This window comes from Tachyglossus aculeatus, chromosome 3 (genome assembly GCF_015852505.1).
Source record: "Tachyglossus aculeatus isolate mTacAcu1 chromosome 3, mTacAcu1.pri, whole genome shotgun sequence".
Classification (NCBI taxonomy): domain Eukaryota; kingdom Metazoa; phylum Chordata; class Mammalia; order Monotremata; family Tachyglossidae; genus Tachyglossus; species Tachyglossus aculeatus.
Window position 1 is genome coordinate 32,487,690 of NC_052068.1, and position 22,918 is coordinate 32,510,607.

General features: G+C 43.8%; 1 non-coding gene across 1 annotated transcript; it reads left to right on the forward strand.

Annotated features, from left to right (window-relative positions):
- Window positions 1–16,926: 16,926 nt before the first annotated feature.
- On the forward strand, window positions 16,927–17,064 carry LOC119926067. The gene has a single exon (XR_005449980.1). It is a non-coding gene; the product is annotated as a small nucleolar RNA SNORA7 (small nucleolar RNA).
- The last annotated feature ends 5,854 nt before the right edge of the window (window positions 17,065–22,918 follow it).

The window sequence follows — 22,918 nt, forward strand, 5'->3', positions numbered from 1 at the left end:
GACAGATGAGATAATTGAGGCACAGAGAAGTTAAGTGACTTGCCCATCATCCCACAGCAGACAAGTGGCAGAGCCAGGATTAGAACCCAAGCCCTCTGACTCTGAAGCCCGTGTTCATTCCACTAGGCCATATTGCCTCCCGTTGCATGTTTGTCTTATCTCCCCTATGAAATTGTAAATTGTCTCCAGTGAAGAGGTTATCATTGCACTAAAGTCTATTTATAGTGTCTAGAAAGGGACTCTGCCTGCAATAGGTAAGCAAGATGTTCATTCATTCATTCAATTGGGTTTATTGAGCGCTTACTGTGTGCAGATTACTGTACTAAGTTGTTGGGAGAGTACCTTACAACATTAAACTGATACATTCCCTGCCCCCAACAGGCTCATTGTACCACTTAGAATGGAACGAAAACATGGTACCTTCTCAGATTGTTCTCAAACTGAGCTGCTTATAATCAATCGTATTTATTGAGCGCTTACTGTGTGCAGAGCACTGTACTAAGCACTTGGGAAGTACAAGTTGGCAACATATAGAGACAGTCCCTACCCAACAGTGGGCTCACAGTCTAAAAAGTGTGGAAGAGTGGTTGCGTATCAACCTTTCTGCCCACATTCACCAACCCAGTGATGGCTGACGGCAGCATGATCGTCAAACACAGCGAACATGTGACAGAATCGTCCCTGACAGCTCAAGGCTGGTGATAACAAATTCCTGTTGAGTAGTAGTTTAAGACTGATGACTGTGGTTGCTTAGGGGGAAGGACAGACTTTTGCATTTATCTGCAAGGCTAATTGAAAACAGGTAACAACCAGTGTAACATAAGGGGCCTGTTTGCATTATTGAATGCCTTAGAACTATACCCAAGATTTTGTAGTAGAGAGCATAAGGATGTAGTTCTTTGTGAGGCAGGGAAAGGGGGCTTTTGATCCTGCCTGTAATAATAATGATGATGGCATTTGTTAAGCACTTACTACGTGCAAAGCTCTGTTCTAAGTGCTGGGGAGTATACAAGGTGATCAGGTTGTCCCTCGTGGGGCTCACAGTCTTAGTCCCCATTTACAGATGAGGTAACTGAGGCCCAGAGAAGTTAAGTGATTTACCCAAAGTCGCACAGCTGACAAACGGCGGAGATGGGATTAGAACCCATGACCTCTGACTCCCAAGCCTGGGCTCTTTCCACTGAGCCACGCTGCTTCCCAGTGTGTAGTATAGCCTGGTATAGTTTCTTGTATCTCATAACTGTAAGTCTGAAATTATGTGCAGTACCAGCTCTGTCATGTTGTACTTTCCCAAGTGCTTAGCACAGTGCTCTGCACAAAGTAAGTCCTCATTAAATATCATTGATTGATTGATTGATTCAACTGGCTTTGAGGACTGAGCATCCTTGAGCCATGATTCAATTTGTCATGCTCTTTGGGAGCATCCAGGAAGAAATGTTTGAAACCACTTCTTGGTGAAAAGGAATGAGCCCAGGCCTGGAAATCAGAGGGCCTGGATTCTCATCCTGGTTTTGCCACTTGTCTGCTGTCTGATCTCGGGTGAGTCGCTTCACTTCTTGGTGCCTCAGTTTCCTCATCTGTAAAATGGGGATAGCATACCTGTTCTCCCTCTTTCTTAAACTGTGAGCCCCTAGTGGGAAAGGGACTATGTCTGACATAATAATAATAATAATAATAATAATAATAATAGCATTTATTAAGTGCTTACTATGTTCAAAGGACTGTTCTAAACACTGGGGAGGTTACAAGGTGATCAGGTTGTCCCACGGGGAACTCACAGTCTTCATCCCCATTTTACAGATGAGGTAACTGAGATCCAGAGAAGTGAAATGAGTTGCCCAAAGTCACAAGGCTGACAGTTGACGGAGCCGGGATTTGAACCCATGACCTCTGACTCCAAAACCCGGGCTCTTTCCACTGAGCCACACTGCTTCTCTTATATTATCTTATATTATTATATTATCTTATATTATCTTCTATCTACCCTAGCACTTACTATAGTCCTTGACACATAATAAGCACTTAAATATCATTGTTACTACCATTGATGGTTGTAAAGTCTGGGTCAGAAACACAGGCTAACCTTTAAAGGATATCACAAAGTTGAAGGCTGATCCAGAAAAGGCCCAGTAACTTTTGGAAAGTAGGAATTTCTCACAAGATCCACTTTAGGGATTGTGAGACCTAACTGGGTGAAGAACCAAGGTCAGGTTCTTCTTCCCTCTTGGCTGTAAGCATGTTGTGCTCTGCACAGTAAATGCTCAATAAATGCAATTTATCGATGGATTGATTCTCCCCAAGCCAGCTCTGAGGTCCTACACCATGCCTTACTGCCCCAAAGAGAGAAGCAGCCTGGTAGAGTGGTTAGAGTGCGGGCCTGGGAGTTGGGTGAACCCTGGTTCTAATCCCGGCTCCACCACCTGTCTGCTGTGTGACCTTGGAAAAGTCACTTCATTTCTCTGAGTTTTAGTTACCTCATCTGTAAAATGGGGATTGAGACTGTGAGCCCCATATAGGACGGGGACTGTGTCCAACCTGATTAGAGAAGCAGCGTGGCTCAGTGGAAAGAGCCCGGGCTTTGGAGTCAGAGTTTATGGGCTCAAATCCCAGCTCTGTCAATTGTCAGCTGTGTGACTTTGGGCAAGTCAACTTCTCTGTGCCTCAGTTGCCTCATCTGTAAAATGGGGATTAAGACTGTGAGCCCCCGTGGGACAACCTGATCACCCTGTAACCTCCCCAGTGCTTCGAACACTGCTTTGCACATACTAAGTGCTTAATAAATGCCATCATTATTGTTATTTGCTTGTATCCATCCCAGCACGTTGTCCCATGTCTGGCATATTGTAAGCACTTAACAAATACCAAAGTTATTATTATTGTCAGAGGGGAAGGCTGCCTGAGCCCCCCCTCCCCTGGAGACACAGTCCCTAGATCAGTGAAGAGTTGGAGACCACACAGTCATGGGACTTCAGAAATCTCTTCTGATTCACACTGTACTTAGGCTGACCCTGCTTTCCTATTAATGATATTTTCATGGCCCCTTTCCCATTTGTGCCGAGTGGTCTCTTGACTTGTTCTCATCACTGACACTCTTTGAAGATCAAGGAGAAGGCTTCTTCATCCACAGAAGGAGGAAAGGAAATGATGGCTGAGAAGATTCCGTCAGACAAGAAGCAGTGTTAGCCCACACTGTAGCTACAATCAATCTGGTTTGAGGAGAAGGGCGGATAATCTTTCCACCAGAGCCGGGAGAACAGAACACAGTTAAGAATGCAATTGAATCCTGTGGGTCGTGAAGCTGAGGACTGAATTAAACTGTTCTGTTCTAGTTTGGAGTTTCACTGAGTCCTGGCGAAACATGATGTACTGGTTCAAAGAGAAAAAAAAGCACAAGAGGCTCAAAAGGCTCACTGGACTTCAAAAGGCTCTTACAAAACAACATCTTGATGAGCTAATTGTAAACGAATCTGAAGCATACGGATTACATTTCCCCTGAAACACATATGGGTTTATAAATGAAGGGAGTGAGTACTGGAAGCAAAATGTGTTCTGTGTTTTGTTGAGCCCAAAGTGTTTGGAAAATAGTTCAAGACATTTTTCTAAGCCCAAGATGCTGCCGGCCTCTCTCCCATTCCTCGTTTCTCTGATCTACGATGGGAAGCTTCTAGTTCCTGGATGAAACCAGACCAGGAACTTGAAATCAATCAATCGTATTTATTGAGCGCTTACCGTCTGCAGAGAACCATACAATGCGCTCGGGAGAGCACGATATAACAGAGTTGCTAGACGTGTTCCTGGCCCACGATGAGTTTACAGTCTAGAAGAAACCCATAACTCCATGGCATCGTCTCCACCACAGCTCCTGTTCCTGATAATGCTCTTTAGCAAGTCAAAGAGGCGGAGTGCTTTCACCAGCACATCAATAATAATGTCTGTGATATTTGTCAAGCACCCACTATGTTCTAAACACTGTGTTGAATGCCCTGGAGCAGATCTAGGATAATCAGATTAAACACTATCATCCCTTGTCCTCACAATTTAAGAGGGAGGGAGAACATGTCCCCCTTTTGCAGATGAGAAAACTGAGTCACAGAGAAGTTAAGTGATTCGCCCAAAGTCTCACAGCAGGGAAGGGGTGATAAATTTCCTTCACGACTTTCACTATCTACTGTGACCTTGGTTTTACATACAAATGGAGAACTGAGAAAAATTAAGCCCATAAAGATGAAGTGACTTCCTCTCTGTCTCTGCAAGATTAAAAAAAAACGGGACAACAATCGGGAAAAGCTGCATCTCAGCAGTGCCCAATCTAGCGTGGCTAATTCGTGACAGGGTAAGATTGGGACACGATCACTCGTTCAATTAATTGAGTCTAATTTTCTGATGCTAGAAATATCGAAAATGATGTTATAATTGTATAGGGGTGCCAATGTACTCTCTGGGAGACAAGTCAATCAATCAATGATATTTATGGAGTGCTTACTGTGCCCAAAGCATTGAATGAAGAATTTAGGAAGCTCCAATATCATGGAGATGGTAGGTATGATCCCTGCTCTCCAGGACCTTACAGTCAAGCAAAAGAGACAGGCATTGAGATAAAGGACAGTTGGCGAAAGCAGCCAAAGTTTGACAGTTAAGAGCTCGTTGTGGGCAGAGAATGTTTCTAGAAATTCTCTTGTACTCTCGCCAGTGCTTAATACACTGCTCTGCACCCATTAAGTGCTCAGCAAGTACCATTAATTGATTAATTGACTGATCTTCCTTCTATTTTTCTCAATCCAACCACCTAGAGACTTTCTAGCAAAGCAGCATAGCCTATTAAAAAGAACATAACCCTGGGAGTGAGAGGACCTGGGATATCATCCCAGCTCCACTATATGCCTGCAGTGTGACCTTGGACAATTTCACTTGTGGGTAGGAAATATATCTGCTTATTGTTATATTTCACTCTTCAGAGCATTTTGGTCTGAACACAGTAAGTGCTCAATAATAATAATAATAATTTTGGTATTTGTTAAGCACTTACTATGCACAAAGCACTGTTCTAAATGCTGGGGAGGATAAAAGGTGATCAAGTTGTCCCATGTGGGGCTCACAATCAATCCCCATTTTACAGATGAGGAAACTGAGGCACAGAGAAGTGAAGTGACTTTCCCAAAGTCAAACAGCTGACAAGGGGCGGAGCCAGGATTTGAACCCATGACCTCTGATTCCAAAGCCCGGGCTCTTTCCACTGAGCCACGCTGCTTCCCCAATAAATGGGACTGAAAGAACTTCTCTGTGCCTTGGATTCCTCATCTGTAAAAAACAGAGAATTAGTACCTGTTTCCCTCCTATTTAGGTTGTGAGTCCAGTTAGGGACAGAGGCTTTGTTCAGCTTGATTACATATCTACCCCTGAGCTTAGTCCAATGCTTGCCACAGAGTAAGCCCTTAGGACTGAAAGAGGAAATAATATTCCTGAGGAAAAATAAAGTGAAGAAAACAAACTGAAGTAGGAATTGGAGCCAATGTTATTGAGTATATCTCGCCCAAAGTGGGAGGTACGTGAAGAATTATCCATTGCTGTTTTTTCTCCTTCCTGTCATAGCTGCCTGTCACTGTTAGTTCTTGCTGGATTTTTTAACTTCCATCCAGTCTCTCTCTTCAGTTTCATTTCACCTAACCTCTTACCCAAATTCACCTTTGACCTATGGTTCCCTTGGACTTTGCAGTTGGCTTTACAGCAGAAGAGAAGCAGAGTGGCCTAATAGAGAGATCATCAGCCTGAGAGTCAGAGGACTTGGGTTCTAATCCAGCCTCTGCCATATGTCTGCTGTGTGACCTTGGGCAAGTCACTTCACTTTCTCTGTGCTTCAGTTACCTCATCTGTAAAATGGAGATTAAATCCTACTCTCTCTTACTTAGACTGTGAGCCTCATATGGCCCAAGGGCTCCAGTCACCCGACTCCTCAAGAACCTCCAGTGGTTGCCCATCCACCTCCGCATCAAACAGAAACTCCGTACCACTGGCTTTAAAGTACTTAATCAGCTCTCCCCACCCAATCTCACCTCATTAATTTCCTATTACAGCCCAGGACACACACTTCCCTCCTCCAGCTCATTCACTGTGCCCTGATCTTGACTATCTCACCACCGTCTCTAGACTGTAAGCTCGTTGTGGGCAGGAACTGTGTCTGTTTATTCTTGTATTGTACTCTCCCAAACAGCACTCTGCACGCAGTAAGCACTCAATAAATATGATTGAATGAATAACCCCTTTCCCATATCTTTCCTTTGTCCTGGAACTCCCTTCCTCTCCATATACACCGGACCACCACTCTCTCCACCTTCAAAGCATTACTATCCACCATGGCTCATATAATCCAACGTGGCTCAGTGGAAAGAGCCCAGGTTTGGGAGTCAGAGGTCATGGGTTCTAATCCTGGCTCTGCCGCCTGTCAGCTGTGTGACCTTGGGCAAGTCACTTAACTTCTCTGTGCCTCAGTTTCCTCATCTGTAAAATGGGGATTAAGATTGTGAGCCCCACGTGGGACAACCTGACTACCTTGGACCTCACCCAGCACTTAGAACAGTGCTTGGCACATAGTAAGTGCTTAACAAATGCCATCATTAGTATTCAGCTCTTAGAACAGTGCTTGTCAGATAGTAAGCACTTAACAAATACCATAATTATTGTTATTATTTCCTCCAAGAGGCCTTCCCTGATTAAGTCCTTCTTTCCCCGGCTCTTTCTCCCTTCTGCGTCTTTTATGCACTTCAGTCTGTGACTTTTGGACATTTGATATTTGCCCCACCCCCAACCCCACAGCACTTATATACCTAATCTTTAAAATATATATTATAAATTACTTTATTCATATTAATGTCTGTCTCCCCTACTAGACTGCAAGATCCTTACGGGCAGGGAATGTCTGTTAATTCTGTTGTATTCTCCCAAGCACTTAATACAGTGCAGCGTGGCTCAGTGGAAAGAGCACGGACTTAGGGGTCAGAGGTCATGGGTTCAAATCCCGGCTCCGCCACTTGTCATCTGTGTGACTTTGGGCAAAACACTTAACTTCTCTGGGCCTCAGTCCCCTCATCTGTAAAATGGGGATTAAGACTGTGAGCCCCCCATGGGACAACCTCATCACCCTGTAACCTCCTCAGCCCTTAGAACAGTGCTTTGACATAGTAGGAGCTTAATAAATGCAACCATTATTATTATAGTGTTCTGCACATAGGAAGCACTCAATCATCATCATCACCATCAATCGCATTTATTGAGTGCTTACTGTGTGCAGAGCACTGTACTAAGCGCTTGGAAAGTACAAGTTGGCAACATATAGAGACAGTCCCTACCCAACAGTGGGCTCACATTCTCAATAAATACAATTGATAGATTGATTGATGGGGTCCAACCTGATTACCTTAACCCATTTTTTAGTACAGTGCTTGGCACATAGAAAGTGATTAACAAGTATTATTATTATTATTATTATTATTATTATTACAGATGCCTGATTCCCACCACCTGTGGGCTTTAAACAAGAGCCCCAGTCATGTGATTGATGGAGAGGGCAATTTTACAGGTTTAATCAAGTAAACTTGTGAAAGGATGTTAGTGGTTAGCAATAAAGCTAGTGGAGTGTTTCTCTCTTGCTGTGCAACAACTGTAGTGACTCCATCTTTCTTCAATCTGGCTGTTTTTCGAGTTCAGCGTCAAACATCCATGTGGTGGGAATGCACAGATGTACGTGTGCCACCGCTGATCCAAAGGCAGAGTTCTCCACATGCACACTGCTTTACTTAAGGTGCTTTGGGAAGAGGAATCCATTAGGGAAAAGTCCACAGCCTAATTGAGAAAACAAAATGTCTTGTTCCTCTGATTTAAGACCTTCCATGGATTTATTTGTTTTTAAAAGCAATGTGTCCATTTAGCTCCATAACTTTTAAACGTATGTACTAAACGTATTCAACATTATATTTTCTATTTCAATGAATGGTGAAACAGTTTATTGTACTAGAATTCGTCTTCAGTATTTGGGCAAGTCACTTCACTTCTCTGTGCCTCAGTTCCCTCATCTGGAAAATGGGGATTAAGACTGTGAGCCCCACATGGGACAACCTGATCACCTTGTACCTCCCCAGCACTTAGAACAGTGCTTTGCACATAGTAAGTGCTTAATAAATGCCATTATTATTATTATTATTATTATTATTACCTCATCTGTAAAATAGGGATTGAGACTGTGAGCCCCAAGTGGGACAAGTTCTGTGTCCAACCAAATTTGCTTGTATTCTTCCCAGTGCTTAGCACAGTGCCTGGCACATGGAAAGCACTTAACAAATACTGCCATTATTATTATTATCATTATTATTATTTGTAAGAATTGCAATCACAGGTGATTTTTTTAAAAATCTAGAGGAAAGTTGTTTTTTACCCCTCTTGTTTTTACTCCTCTTTATCACGTCTTTGGAATGGGTTAATTCCAAATGGGTTAATGGGTTAATAATGGAATGGGTTAATGGGTTACCAGAGCAGATAAATCCTCTCGTTTTGAATATCACTTTCTTCACCAAGTCAGAGTGTGGTTTCTTGCAGCTTTTCAAGCTCATGAAAACTCAAGTTGGCATTCTTGATGGAGACACAGAAGTCAGCCATCTTGTGATGGGGACCAGCATGCTGTAGTATGATTTTCTTGGCACTGCAGTGCACTGAAAGGGGAAACTTCTTGGCTCCCAGAGCAAGATTGTTGATTTGCAAGTACATGCTAGCCAAATGTTAGCACCGAGTTGGAATACGTTCTGGAAAGTTCCTCTTCTCCCCGCAAACCATGGTCTTCTGTCCGCTCTCATTTTGGAGTCACCATGTTCACGCTGTTTTGCTCTTATATTCTCTATGTCCCAGTAGGCTTACCACAGTACAGAAAAAAACAAACCCAAAAACCTGTCATATGCCAAAATCCCAAAGGAAAAATGACAGTAGAGCCTATTGGAAGAGCATGGGTCTGGGAATCAGCTATGTGACCTTGGAGAAGTCACTTAACGTATTTATGCCTTAGTTACTTCATATGTAAAATGGAGGTAACTCCATTTTAGATTGTGAGTCCCATGTGTGACAAGGACTGTGTACAACCTGATTATCTTATGTATCTTATGTATATATGTTTGTACATATTTGTTACTCCATTTATTTTACTTGTACATATTTATTCTATTTATTTTATTTTGTTAATATGTTTTGTTTTGTTGTCTGTCTCCCCCTTCTAGACTGTGAGCCCGCTGTTGGGTAGGGACCATCTCTATATGTTGCCAACTTGTACTTTCCAAGCACTTAGTACAGTGCTCTGCACATAGTAAGCACTCAATAAATACGATTGAATGAATGAATGAATGATCTTATATCTACACCAGCACTTAGTACAGTGCCTGGCACACAGTAAGAGATTTACAAGTACCATAAAAAAATAATTAGATGAAGGATGATGAAAACTTTTATTGAGTCCTTATTTCAGCTCTTAGAACAGTGCTTTGCACATAGTAAGTGCTTAATAAATGTCATCATCATTATTATTATTATTAAAGAGTCCTGCCTCCAAGTTGAGGAGTGAGCACATCATATCTCCAAGGTAGCTGAAGTGAGGGATCATGGGAGAAAGATGTTTATTGCATAGGTTTCAACCACGTCTCAGTAAATGCAATTTTCTGCATTGAGAAGCAGCGTGGTTCAGTGGAAAGAGCCCGGGCTTTGGAGCCAGAGGTCACGGGTTCAAATCCCAGCTCCACCACTTGTCAGCTGTGTGACTTTGGGCAAGTCACTTAACTTCCCTGTGCCTCAGTTACCTCATCTGTAAAATGGGGATGAAGACTGTGAACCCCACGTGGGACAACCTGATCACCTTGTAACCTCCCCAGCGCTTAGAACAGTGCTTTGCACATAGTAAGCGCTTAATAAATGCTATTATTATTATTATTATTATTATTAATTTAAAAAAATCTGTACTTCATTCACCTGGAAAAAAATAGCAAAGTCTTGCAAGCATGTGTTTTTGTTTCTCTTCTTTGTAATGGCCACAAATCTCGGTAGTGTCACCTGGTAAGTGCTCAAGTGAACGTGGCCCTTGAGGAGCATCCATAAATGCTTCCCATGGTGATCAGAAGTTTTATAAATGTATCTCCCATGCCAGCAATTGGCTTATGAAAGGTTTTAATCCTCAGATGAATTTCAGATCCTTTTTTCTTGTAGCTCTGCCAAAACAAGAAGCATTTTTTCTTCTCGCGTCAGGCCCTCGCTGAAGCCAAAGAGCCTTTTTTGTAGGTAAGAAGCAGCTGCTTTTCAAGTCACTACTTGCCCTAATGGAAAGCAAATCTCCCACTGTTGTCACAAAAATCTGAATTCTCACTTACAGCCTGGGCAAGGCTTCTCTCAGGAGCACAGTCCTAGTGTAGTAAGAGTTGGTTCATCAGGTCAGTTGAGATTTAGGTGCCCTGGGACACACGGGTCGACTTCTGCGGAATTTCGCGGAGTTAGATGTAGTCTGAGAACTGCAGTCTTGCTTCCATTCAGCACTGAGGGAAGGTGAAGCAAGAGACTGCAAAATCAGAAGGCTGCAAAGAAATGACTTCCCAGACTCTAGGGCAGAGTAACTGCGGGGAGCAGGACCACTGGAGAAGGACTTTAAATGAAAACCAGAGTCGGTGAAGAAGTAACTGAGTTAGTTGTTGTTGGGTAAGACATCCCTTGGGCTCAGGGAATAACTGAGCTAGAGAGAGGAAATGAGTGGCCTGCAAAAGCAGCACACTGAAAATTGAGAGAACAGAGAAGCCTGGTGAGGGAGCAAAGGGAGGAGAACTCTGGAAAGAAGAGAGACTTGATGGCTTCAGGACATTTCTAGCCCTAACACAGCTTGACGACTGTGTAAAATCATAACGCACTTTTGCCTTCCATTCATTTTCTATCAGGCCACTAAGTCTGACCTAGTTTATAATTTTCTCACACATTTTTCCACCTGCTGTACATTTGTTTTTTGCATCATGCAGAGTCTAAATTGAGAAAATTGATTTTTAAATTTTACAATGGGATCCTAAATCCCTTTTATCCAGAAAATACCCCCTGTCTGAAGTCACTGCATGTCAGTTGAACCCCCAAAGAGAACCTAGTTTCAGGAGAATCAATCAATCAATTGTACTTCCAGCACTTATTATGTACATAGCATTATACTAAGCACTTGGGAGCATACAATAAAAAGGAGTTGGTAGACATACTCTCTGCCCACAAGGAGCAGCATGGCCTAGTGGAAAGAGCATAGGTCTAGGAGTTAGTTCTTCCGCAACTTGTCTGCTGTGTGACCTTGGACAAGTTACTTCACTTCTCTGTGCCTCAGTTACATCATCTGACAATTGAGACTGTGAACTTCACATGGGGCAGAGACTCTAGGTCCAAAGCAATTTGCTTGTATCCACTCCAGGGCCTAGTACAATGCCTGGCACATAGTAATCGCTTTACAAATACCATTACATTCATTCAATCGTCTTTATTGAGCGCTTACTGTGTGCAGAGCACTGTACTAAGCGCTTGGGAAGTACAAGTTGGCAACAAATAGAGATGGTCCCTACCCAACAATGGGCTCACAGTCTAGAAATAAGCAGTATGGCTTAGTGGATAGATCCGAGGTCTGGGACCTGGGTTCTAATCCTGGTTCTGCCAATTGTCTGCTGTATGAGCTTTGACAAGTCACTTAACTTCTCTGGGTCTCAGTTACCTTCTCCATAAAATGGGGATTAAAACTGTTACGCCCATGTGGAACAGGGACTGTGTCCAACCTGATTAGCTTGTATCTACCCCAGTGCTTAGTACAGTGTTTGGAACATAGTAGAGGGAAGGAGGGCACTAGACGGCATTCTCTGGGTAAGAGGTGGCGTACTTAGAGACATTGAGTTTCTTCTTTGCCCTGTCTTATTCTGTCGGGTCATCTCCGACCCATAATGACACAATGGACACTTCTCTCCCAGAACTCTCCACCTCCATCTGCAATCGTTCTGGTAGTGTATCCACAGAGTTTTCTTGGTAAAAATATGGAAGTGGTTTACCACTGCCTCCTTCCGCACAGTACACTTGAGTCTCCATCCTCAACTCTCTCCCATGCTGCTGCTGTCCAGCACAGGTGAGTTTTCACTTGTAGCAGATTGCCTTCCACTTGCTAGTCACTGCCCAAGCTAGGAATGGAATGGACAGGCCTCTGCTGGACCCTCCTGTAGTTGAGACTGGTAGAGTACTGGAAACTCTCCAGGTGTGACCCTGAGAGGGGGAACAATCCAGCGGTTTATATTAATATTCCTTTTCTCGTTCTCTCTCTCTTTTTCCTCCCTTCAGAGACATAGGCAGGCACAAATGTCCATACTAACAAAACAAAAACAAAAATTGGTTTCTTCTTTGGGATATCCTAAATAGTGCCATAAACAGTCTGAAAGAGCTGTGCAGCTCTGCAAATGCTTAATTTACAAGCACGCTTTGGCTTAAGATCTGGAAGATCTCCAGTGGCTACCAATCAATCTGCGCATCAGGCAGAAACTCCTCACCCTGGGCCTCAAGGGTGTCCATCACCTCTCCCCCTCCTACCTCACCTCCCTTCTTTCCTTCTCCAGCCCAGCCTGCACCCTCCGCTCCTCCGCCGCTAATCTCCTCACCATACCTCGCTCTCGCCTGTCCCGCCATCGACCCCCGGCCCACGTCATCCCCCGGGCCTGGAATGCCCTCCCTCTGCCCATCCGCCAAGCTAGCTCTCTTCCTCCCTTCAAAGCCCTGCTGAGAGCTCACCTCCTCCAGGAGGCCTTCGCAGACTGAGCCCCTTCCTTCCTCTCTCCCTCGTCCCCCTCTCCATCCCCCCCATCTTACCTCCTTCCCTTCCTCACAGCACCTGTATATATGTATATATGTTTGTACATATTTATTACTCTATTTATTTATTTATTTTATTTGTACATATCTATTCTATTTATTTTATTTTGTTAGTATGTTTGGTTTTGTTCTCTGTCTCCCCCTTTTAGACTGTGAGCCCACTGTTGGGTAGGGACTGTCTCTATATGTTGCCAATTTGTACTTCCCAAGCACTTAGTACAGTGCTCTGCACACAGTAAGCGCTCAATAAATACGATTGATGATGATGATGATGATGGAAGAAACAAGTTCAATCACAGTTGACAACAAAAGTTCAAAACACAGCAGGATTGCAGAACTAAAATAGCACCATCCTGGGTTAGATGAACAATGGACCCCAAAGATGCTTGGGAGACCAATTCAATACCTATTCCCCACCCCTTTAGACTGTGAGCCCCATGTGGGACAGGGACTGTGTTCTATCTGGTTTTCTTTTATCTACCCCAGTGCTTAGTACATTATGGGCACTTGGCCTATTGAAAGCACTTAACACCACAGTTATTATGACGCTGATTGTCCCCATGGATATCATCTGCATGGTTATGAATGTAAAATAATAATAACAATAATTATGACATTTGTTAAATGCTTACTATGTGCCAGGTACTGAACGAAGTGCTGGGATGTATAGAAGCAAATCAGGTTGGACACAGTCCCTGTCCCACGTAGGGCTCACAGTTTCAGTACCCATTTTACAGATAAATCAGTCAATCGTACTGATTGAGAGCTTACTGTGTACAAAGCACTGTACTAAGCGCTTGGGAAGCACAAGTTGGCAACACATAGAGACGGTCCCTACCCAACAGTGGGCTCACAGTCTAGAAGGGGGAGACAGAGAACAAAACAAAACATATTAACAAAATAAAATAAATAGAATAGATATGTACAAGTAAAATAGAGTAATAAATAAATAGAGTAATAGTATGTAAATAGTAAATATTATATACTATACTATAGTAAATAGTATGTAAATAGTAAAGTAACTGGAGAAGTGAAGTGACTTGCCCAAGATCACACAGCAGACAAATGGTGGAGCTGTGATTAGAACCCATGTCCTTCTGATTCCCAGACCCCTGCTCTATTCATTCAATCACATTTATTGAGCACTTACTGTGTGCAGAGCACTGTACTAAGCGCTTGGGAAGTACAAGTTGGCTGTCCATTCTACCACGCTGCTTCTCCATCTTAGAACTTTAACTTTTTGCTCCATTAACTCTTCATGGAACTTTTGCCTTCATTTGTAGTGATGGAAGTAGCAGTAGTCATAAGAATAGTAGTAATCTAGACTGTGAGCCCACTGTTGGGTAGGGACCGTCTCTATATGTTGCCAACTTGTACTTCCCAAGTGCTTAGTATAGTGCTCTGCACACAGTAAGCGCTCAATAAATATGATTGAATACTAATCAATCAATCAATCTAGTAGTAGTAGTAGTAGTAATAGTAGTAGTAGTAGTAACATTTAGTGAGACTCACTGTGCACAATGCACTGGGAAATACAAAACAAAGAAGTGGCACGTACCCTACCTTCACAGGGGGAGACAGCTATTCTATTGACCTTTCTTGAGCTTTCCAGTATCAATATTTTTCCTCTAATAATCCTTTACTGACTCCTCATCCATATTTTTAACCAAACCTATTGATACTTTCTACCCAAACAAATTTGCTTCATAAAATTTCAAATACTTCTGCCATCCTCTGGGAGGAAAACGGTTTTTTCCATGTTTTTTTGGTTTTTACCATCCCGAAGTTTCAGTGGATATCCCTTAATTCTGGGTCTATGGAATTGTATGAGCAACAATTCTGGGTTTCCCTGTCCACACCCTCCTTGATTTTCTAAGCATCAATTATTTCCCTCATTCAGTCTTTGTCCTCCCAGTCTGAAAAATCATAATCTTTACAGTTAATCCTCAGGTGGAAGCTTCTCCATACCCCCTTAATTTTGGGATATTCCCCTGTCTACTTTCTTCAGTTCTAATATGTCTTTCCTAAGACGAAAGACCTGAACCTTGCATGTATTCCAGGTGCAGATGTATCATGGTTTTACACAATGGCAAAATTATGCTTTTTGTTTTGTTTTCTGGACCGTTTCTATAACAAATAATTCCCAACATTTTGTCAGCTTCTGTGGCTGATGTTGCCTCAAATGAAGTCATATATTCAGATTAAAGGTACTTTGGAATGTCACAGTTGAAACGATACCATTATGCACAGAGGCATATGGCTTTCCTTTTTGAAAAATGTGACTGTCAGTGAGTTCCCTTCTATGCACGCGGATGTAACTGAAAAGATCTGGGCAAGACCTTGCAGGTAAAGTTCAAAATCAACTCACCACCGTGTGGGATCTGCTGGTCTGTTCATGGCTGGCACCAGTGAGCCATCTTTTAGACTGTGAGCCCACTGTTGGGTAGGGACTGTCTCTATATGTTGCCAACTTGTACTTCCCAAGTGCTTAGTACAGTGCTCTGCACACAGTAAGCGCTCAATAAATACGATTGATTGATTGATTGATTTGGGTTTCAGTCTTTCTGCCCCACCTGAATTTACCACGAGGAAACGTGAGACTCACTTCCCAGGCTGGAGTGCTTCTTCCACTATTCATAATCTAGTTAGCCCCTGTCTCCCCAGCAATTGACTGTAAGATCAGTGAAAGCAGAGTTCATGTTGCTTGACTGTGAGCCCCCGTAGGACAACTTGATCACCTTGTAACCTCCCCAGTGCTTAGTACAGTGGTTTGCACACAGTAAGTGCTTAATAAATTATTATTATTATTATTAATGAGCCACAGTCTGTTAGTTTCTTGTGGGAGGGAACATATTTATCAACTCTGGTGTACTGTCCCCTCCCAAGGTCCTTAGTACAGTGCTCTGCATACCGTAAGATTCAATAATACTATTGATGGATTGGTTAATTTCTTTATTCTGAGATCCCTGAGAGAAAGTGATACTTCTTATGGCCTGAGGCTGATTTTCCAGACATTGCAGAGGGGATGACTCTATCTTCTCCGTCTTTTTGTTTCCTACTTATGTCTCAACAATCAAATTTGAATAAGGAGAAAAATAAAGCAGCAGGCAGGAGGCTAATAGCCTTAACTAAGCAATTTAGAGCAAATAATGTCAAAGAAAAAGATTTCTAAAAATACTGCTACTACTACTAATGATAATAACGCAAACCTCTATGATAGCAGGAACAGATGGCACCATTGCCTCTTTTCATTCAGTCATATTTATTGAGCACTTACTGTGTGCAGAGAACTGTACTAAGTGCTTGGGAAACTACAACGTAACAAGAAACAGTGACATTCCCTGCCCACAACAAGCTTACAGACTAGATGGAGGGGAGACAGACATCAATACAAATCAATAAAATTACAACTATGTATCTTAAGTGCTGCGGGACTGGGAGGCGGGAAGAGCCAAAGGAACAAGTCAGGGTGACTCAGAAGGGAGTAGAAGATGAGAAAAAGTGGGGATTCATCTGGGAAGGCCTTCAATAAGGCTTTGGATGTAGGGGAGGGTAATTGTCTGTTGGATTTTAGGAGGGAGGGTATTCCAGGCCAGAAACAGGATGTGGGCTAGAGGTCAGCTGTGAGACAGGTGAAATCAAGGCACAGTGAGGAGCAAAGTGGGTGGGCTGGGTTGTAGAAGGAGAGGAGCGAGGTGAGGTAATAATAATAATAATTATGGAACTTAAGTGCTTATTATGTGCCAAGCACTGTTCTAAGCATTGGGGTAGATACAAGCACTTAGTACAGTGCTCTGCACACAGTAAGCACTCAATAAATATGATTGAATGAATACAAGGTAATGAGGTAGTCCCACGTCAGACTCACAGTCTTCATCCCCATTTTACAGATGAGGTAACTGAGGCACAGAGAAGTTGCCCAGGGTCACACAGCAGACAAGTGGCGGAGCCAGGATTAGAAACTATGACCTTCTGATTCCCAGGCCCGTGCTCTATCCACTATGCCATGCTGCGTCTCAATAATAATGATGGTATTTGTTAAGCCTCCTCTCAGGGTCACACCTGGAGAGTTTCCAGGACTCTACCAGTCTTGACTATGGGCGGTAGAGTCAAACAGAGGTATACTCATTCCATTTCTAGCTTGGACAGTGGCTAGTGAGTGGAAGGCAATCTGCTACAAGGCAGTAAGCGCTCAATAAATATGATTGAATGAATGAATGAATGAATACAAGTCAAAACTCACCTGTTCTGGGAAGCCACAGCATAGGAGAGAGTTGAGGGTGGAGACTTAAGTTATGCAGAAAGAGGCGATGGTAAACCACTTCGTATTTTTACCAAGAAAACACTATGGATACACTACCCGAGCGATTGCAGATGGAAGAGGGGAATTCTAGGAGAGATGTGTCCATGGCATTGCTAAGAGTCAGCGACAACTCAACAGCATAAGACAAGACAATTTTTAAGCGCTTAGTATCTGCCAAGCACTGTTCTAAGTGCTGGGGTAGATACAAGGTCATCAGGTTGTACCACGTGGGGCTCACAGTCTCCATCCCCATTTTAGAAATGAGGTAACTGAAGTAGGAGGGGGCAAGGTGGGGCAGTGCTTTAAAGCTATTGGTAAGCAGTTTTTGTTTGGTACAGAGGTGGATGGACAACCACTGGAGTTTCTTGAGGAGAGGGGTGACATATTCTGAATGTTTTTGTAGGAAAATGATCAGGCAGAAGAATGAAGTATGGACTGGAATTAGGGAAAGACAGGAGGTTGGGAGATCATCAAGAAGGCCAATGCAGTAATCCAGGAGGGATAGGATGAGCTATTGTATTAATATGGTAGCATTTTTGGATGGAGAGGACAGGGCAGATTTTATCAATGTTGTGAAGGTGGGACTGACAGGATTTAGTGATGGATTAAACATATGGGTTGAATGAGAGAGTGGAGTCAAGGGTAACACCAAGCTTCTTGTGAGACAGGAAGGATGGTGATGCTGTCTAAAGTGATGGGAAAGACAGGGGGAGGACGGGGTTTGGTTGGGAAGATAAGGAGTTCTGCTTTGAACATTTTTTTGGACATTTAAGGTGCTGGGAGGACATCCAAGTAGAAATGTCTTGAAAGCAAAGAGTGCAAGAATGCAGGGAGGGAGAGAGATCCGGAGTGGAGATGTAGATTTGGGTATCATCTGCCTAGAGGTGGTAGTTGAAGCCATGGGAGTGAATGAATTCTCCAAAGGAGTGGGTGTAGATGGAGAATAGAAGGGGACCCAGAACTGAACCTTGAGGGACACTCACCATTAGGGGGTGGGAGGCAGAGGAGGAGCCAGTGAAGGAGATTGACAAAGAATGGCCAGAGAGATAAGATGAGAACCAGGAGGGGACAGAGTCAGTGAAGCCAAGGTTGGATAATGTTTTCAGAAGAAGGGGATGGTCCACAGTGTTGAAGGTCGCTGAGAGGTCAAGGAGGACTAGGGTGGAGTAGTGGTCGTTGGATTTGGCATGAAGGAGATCATCGGTGACATTGAAGTGGGCAATTTTTGTGAAGGGGATGGAAGCCAGATTGGACTGGGTCAATGAGGGAGTTGGAGGAGAGGAATTTGAGGCAGCGCTCAAGGAATTTGAAGAGGAATGGTAGGAGGGAGATGGGGAGATAATTGGAGGGAGTCATGAGGTCAAGGGAGAGATTTTTAGGATGGGGAGACATGGGCATGTTTAAAAGCAGCAGGGAAGAAGCCATTGGAGATCAAACAGTTGAAGTTGGTTGTTAGGGAGGGAAGAAGAGAGGGGGCAAGATTTTTGATAAGGTGTGAAAGAATGGGGTGAAATATGCAGGTGGAGGGGGTGGCTTTTGAGAGGAGGCAGGAGATCTTCTCTAGAGATACTGCTGGGAAGGATGGGTGAGTTGAATAGGGGGCTGGAGGTGGGCAGGACTGAGGAGGAGCAGGGGCGATGTTAGGGAGTTCACATATGATGGTGACAATATTCTTAATAAAGTAAGTGGTCAGGTCTTTGGGGGCAGGGGATGGGGAGGCGATGAGACAGGGGCCTGAGGAAAGAGTTAAATGTCTAGAACAACTGGCGAGGGAAATGGGCATGGGTGTCAATAAGGGTAGAGAAACAGTTTCGCTGGGCAGAGGAGAGGGCAGAGTTAAAGCATTCAAGGATAAACTTAAAAGTGGATATAGTCAGTCTGATATTTGGCTTTCTATCAGTAGCTCTCTGTGGCTTATGCAAAAGGCTGTCAACCTACGAATGAAGCAAAAACTCCCCACTCGCGGCTTCAAGACTCTCTATCACCTCACCCCCTCTTACCTCACCTCCCTTCTCTCCTTCTCCAGCCCAGCCCACACCCTCTGCTTCTCTGCCACCACTAATCACCTCACCGTGCCTCGTTCTCGCCTGTCCTTCCGTCGACCCCTGGCCTACGTCCTCCCCCTGGCCTGGAATGCCCTCCCTCTGCACATCTGCCAAGCCAGCTCTCTTCCTCCCTTCAAAGCCCTACTGAGAACTCACCTCCTCCAGGAGGCCTTCCCAGACTGAGCCCCCCTTCTTCCTCTCCTCCTCCCCATCACCCCCCCTACGTCCTCCCCCTCCCCACAGCACTTGAATATGTTTGTACAGATTTATTACTTTATTTATTTTACTTGCACATATTTACTGCTGTATTTATTTTGTTAATGATGTGCATATAGCTATAATTCTATTTATTCTGACGGTTTTGAAACCCGTCTACATGTTTTGTTTTGTTGTCTGTCTCCCCCTTCTAGACTGTGAGCCCTTGTTGGGTAAGGACCATCTCTATATGTTGTCAACTCATACTTCCCAAGTACTAAGTACAGTGCTGTGCACACAGTAAGCGCTCAATAAATATGATTGAAAGAGTGAATGAAGAGCAAAAGAGGCAAACTGTGATCAAGGGCTATGAGTTAGTGGTTCAAGATTGACAAAAGGATAGGAGAGTGAGGGGAATTGAGTTCAGGAGAGAGGGTGGTGTTGAAAACATCTATTTAGTCATCAAGGTTAGTAGTCTGGGTAAGGAGGTTAAGTGGGACATAATGAGTTGAGAAAATTGGATGAGGTCCAGGGATCAGAGATCTCTGTAGGGGAATAGTACAGATTTATGGGGAGGAGGTGTGTGGGAGAGGAGGTAAGTGAGGAGGTGATGGTCAGAGGGATTTCAGTTGGTGAGGGTAGAGATGTGCAGCGGTTGGAGATAAGTATGTATCCAAGATGGTGAGTGGATGAGGTGGGGTGGAGCAGGAGGTCAGCAGAGTTGAGGAGTGATAGAAGGCGGGCAGCAGAAGGGTCATCGGGAACATCTCCATGGATATCAAAGTCTCCAAGGATCAAAATAGGCATGGAGATAGAGAGAAGGAATGTGAGAAAGGATCAAAACGGTTTAAGAACTTGGAGATGGGACTTGGAGGGAGGTAGATGACAGCTACTAGAATCTGCAGTGGGTGGTAGAGGTAGATGATATGCAGTGTGGCTCACTGGAAAGAGCATGGGCTTTGGAGTCAGAGGTCACGGGTTCAAATCCTGGCTCTGATAGTTGTCAGCTGTGTGACTTTAGGCAAGTCGCTTCACTTCTCTGGGCCCCAGTTACCTCATCTGTAAAATGGGGATTAAGACTGTGAGCCCCCCGTGGGACAACCTGATCACCTTGTAACCTCCCCAGCACTTAGAACAGTGCTTTGCACATAGTAAGTGCTTAATAAATGCCCCTGTGAGTCCCATGGGGGGCTCACAGTCTTAATCCCAATTTTATGGATGAGGTAACTGAGGCACAGATAAGTTAAGTAAGTTCAAGCGCTTAGTACAGTGCTTTGCACACAGTAAGAACTCAATAAATACGATTGATTGATTAAGTGACTTGCCCAAAATCACACAGCTGACAGTTGGCGGAGCTGGGATTTGAACCCATGACCTCTGACTCCAAAGCCCGTACTTTTTCCACTTAGCCACACTGCTTAAAGTGAAGAATACCAGCTCACTGAGCTGGGCCAGTAAATTAGGGGTCTTGAATCTAATCTTCATTCTGAGATCAACATAACGACATCAAACCCACAGCTTCCTTCCCTGATTTGGGGTTCTTTCATTTAGTACAATGCACGACACGTAAGAAGCACAGAAAAAACACCATTAACTGTTTGCAACAGAAGAGCGAGGACTGATTTAGCACCAGGAAGGTGAAGGCCTTTTTATTTAATTTTATGGCATTTGTTTAGTGCTTAACAGGTGCCAAGCACTGAACTAAACACTGGGGTAGATACAAGATAGGTTTGACACAGTTCATGTCCCATATGGGTCACCTGGCATTAGTCCCCATTTTACAGCTGAGGGAACTGAGGCACAGAGAAGTTAAGTGACTTGCCCAAGGTCACACAGCTGACAAGTGATGGAGTCAGGATTAGAATCCAGGTCCTTCTGACCCCCCTCCCCCCACCCCGACCACACTCTTTCCACTAGGCCATGCTGCTTCTCTTCTTCCGAACTCCCGGGTTTATAGAGCATAACCTCCACGATAGCCGCTCAGTAATGTGAAGTTACACCATCCTATTGACTTGGGTAAGTTTCCCTCCACACTGGTACTCTGGCTTTATGCCCAATATGACTTTTCAATTCACTCCAAATTAAGTTAGCACTAAAGTGTGTCGAGGTCAGGAAAAAAATAAATCCCTGCCTCCCTTTTGTTCTGCTCATAGCAAGATGAGGTACATGTTTTTTCAGCAAATTCAAATGCAAATTGCCTGTTAAGTTTTATGTTTCGAAGGATCTTAGTTGAAACCCAAAGGAGTTGAGGAGGAGGCTGTTAAAAAAAAATGTCGGTTTTGGAATGGGTCACTTAAAATAAAGCCAAGTATGTTTCAGCTGCAAGTATGCCCAGAACGTCTCTCTTCGGCCACCAGACTGAAAACTGCTTGTGGCATGTCAAGTTATTCCCTCTTTTCGGCACTACAATTGGACTGAATTATGTTATGTTTGTAAATTTCCATCAGCAAATCACTGTGGTTTGGACAGAGGTAAACAGGGGTAGGATTGGGAAGCCAAACAAGAGGAGATGAAGGAGGGTGGAAAGAGAGCAGGAGCTAAAAAAAAAAGAAAAGCACTGCAGAAAGGAAGATGGAGCTCTAAAACAAACATGAGCAATGCCCTGCATAAGGATTAAGCTAAACTGGTGGTGGTAATAATAGCAGTACTTAGTCTTATTGAATTGTTAGCCCCATGTGGGGCAGGGATTGTGTCCAATTTAATTACCTTTTATCTACCCCAGTGCTTAGAACACTGTTTGACACATAGCAAGCACTTAACAAATACAATAAAAAGATAATAGTAGTAGTAGTAGTAGCAGCAGCACAGCAGTAGCAGCAGCATTTAATGAGTGCCCACTAGATTTATTCATTCATTCATTCATTCATCCATCCATTCAATTGTATTTATTGAGTGCTTACTGTGTGCAGAGCACTGTACAAGTCGGCAACATATAGAGATGGTCCCTACCCAACAACGGGCTCACAGTCTAGAAGGGGGAGATAGACAACAAAAGAAAACATGTAGACAGGTGTCAAAATTGTTAGAACAAATAGAATTAAAGCTATATGCACCTCATTAACAAAATAAATAGAATAGTAAATGTGCACAAGTAAAATAAATAGAGTAATAAATCTGAACAAGTATATACAAGTGCTGTGGAGAGGGGATGGAGGTAGGGCGGGGGGATGGGGAGGGGGAGAGGAAGGAGGGGGCTCAGTCCGGGAAGGCCTCCTGGAGGAGGTGAGCTCTCAGTAGGGCTTTGAAGGGAGAAAGAGGGCTAGCTTGGCGGATGGGCAGAGGGAGGGCATTCCTGGCCAGGGGGAGGATGTGGGCCGGGGGTAAATGGTGGGGCAGGCAAGAATGAGGTATAGTGAGGAGGTTAGCAGCAGAGGAGCAGAGGGTGCGGGCTGGGCTGCAGAAGGAGAGAAGGGAGGTGAGGTAGGAGGGGGCGAGGTGATGGACAGCCTTGAAGCCAAGAGTGAGGAGTTTTTGCTTGATGCGTAGGTTGACA